Here is a 1942-nt window from a genome sequence, read left to right as displayed (position 1 = left end):
GTGGGTGGCTTTGGATTTTTGGATCCATCTGTGACATACTGTTTCTGCCACTCCTGCTTTTCTGTCTTTTCTTCCCATCTTGAAATTTCAAAGTACTAAGATCCTTGTAGAGGACTCTTCCACCATCTGGGGCAGTTCTGGGTGATAGTTTCTCATAAGTTGATGTCAATTTTGCATTTTTTTTCAAGTTAGTCATGAGGACATCTTTGAAGCACTTTTTCTGCCCTTGTCTTGAGTGTGCACCTTGACTGAGCAGGGAAAATACAATTTTCTTCAGGAATCTGCAGTAAGACATCTGGATGACACGGCCAGCCCAGCAAAGTTGATGTTGGATGATCATCACCTTGATGCTTGTGGTGTTTCCTTGCAAGAGGATCCTAACATTGGTTCATCTGTCTTCCCATGGGATTCAAAGAATCTTACACAAGCATTGATGGCATTTCTCCAACAACTTGAGTTGTCTCTTATACACTGTCCACAACTCAGCTCCATCCAGTAAGGTGGGGATCACAACTGCTTGATAAACCATAAGCTTGGTTTCAGATCTGTGATGGTGTGGAAGACAAGTGTGACAGCAAGGAAGGCAATGAAGCAGGACCTTACCTGCCAAGTTGGCATGAAGCAGTGGAGCAGTGGTGAAAAGCAGCGCCGGGAGGAGCAGCAAACACCAGGGAAACACCAGCACCGGTGTGGTCGCACTTTATAAGAGCGTGCTGCTGACATTTAAAGGTCCAGAACCCCATGCTGGGATTTGAAGGAGCCCGACCTGGAGAGATGGGAGGACTGGAAGCGAGCTCTGGATGCCCTGGGAGGGGCAAATAGTGGAAGGCAGCCAGCCAGCGGCACACTCACCAAAATGGCTCAGAGAAGCCAAACAACTTACCCACAGCTTGGTCCTGGCCATCAGGGATGGAAGATTGGGATTTGACTGGGGACGTTAAACCTAGGAGAGAAGAGAGAGAAGAACTGTGAATACAGTGGACCAAAGTGCCCCACAGGGGACAGTTACTACAGGCAGACCCTAAAATACACAAGGGTTTTCACAAGACTAGGACCACGGCAGTCTGACTCTGGGCTAGAGGACTGTAAAGAAGGACCAAGTCTCAGAGTGATATTTTGGGTTCCATATTGCTTTGTTTCATATACATTATTTACCTCAGAAGGCACAATATGCAGGGATAGCCTCTGTGCTCATAACATCTGTTGGAGATCTCACAAGGTTGGCGTAAGGTGGGGTCTAGGGGAGGTGGAGCCCCAGAAGACAGCTCCAGGGCTGGCTAAGGACAGGACCTATGGAGAATAAGACCTTCTCCCAAAATGCATAGAAGATCAAGTCATGGCAGGAGAGAGTGGTTGCCCTTACCCCAGTTCCAGTTGTAAGACTCTAGAAACATTCGCAAAAGGACTGAGACAGTGAAAGTCCCCATGGACACATTAAGATGCGATTCATGGAATAGGCACGGGAGCTTCCACAAGTTCTGATATCATAATCTTTCAACACTCACTTCCTCACATGTCCCAAGGCTGCACTTGCATATTTGAGGTGATGTTGGATTTCCCCATCGATGTCAGCCTTTTGTGAGAGAGAGCTTCTGAGGTATGGGAAATACTCAACATTCTCCAGAATCTTACCATGAATTACTGGAGCCAGAGACTGTGCATGGAATAAGGCAGAGTTTGAATTGTAAAGCTGTTGGAAGAAGTAGAACTGATATTTCCAAAATCTCCACCACAAATGTAGGTTAGGTACAGACACTCAAAAAGCCTGAGGAGAAATCAATCTAAGTGTCAAAGATCAAAGTCTTTGATTTCAGATGCCGATGGCAAAAGGTCAAATGGCAAAGGGTCAGAAGCTAACACAACAAACTCTGTGGTTGTAATTTATCCCTCTGTATTAACAGTGTTCCATATACACACCCCTATCTGTGCCTCATTTCAAATC

The 1942-nt window shown here is 46.0% G+C and overlaps 1 long non-coding RNA gene across 1 annotated transcript in view; it reads right to left on the bottom strand.

Annotated features, from left to right (window-relative positions):
• Positions 1-877: 877 nt before the first annotated feature.
• LOC109311757 overlaps positions 878-1942 on the bottom strand; it is an 80010-nt gene continuing 78945 nt past the window's right edge. The window contains exon 3 of the long non-coding RNA XR_002101601.1: positions 878-943. This is a non-coding gene — a long non-coding RNA (uncharacterized LOC109311757). The remainder of the gene's footprint in view (positions 944-1942) is intronic.

Source organism: Crocodylus porosus, unplaced genomic scaffold, assembly GCF_001723895.1.
Source record: "Crocodylus porosus isolate Cpor-Errol unplaced genomic scaffold, CroPor_comp1, whole genome shotgun sequence".
Lineage (NCBI taxonomy): Eukaryota > Metazoa > Chordata > Crocodylia > Crocodylidae > Crocodylus > Crocodylus porosus.
Note: the sequence above shows the minus strand (reverse complement) of the source record. Positions and strands in the feature narration are given on the sequence as shown.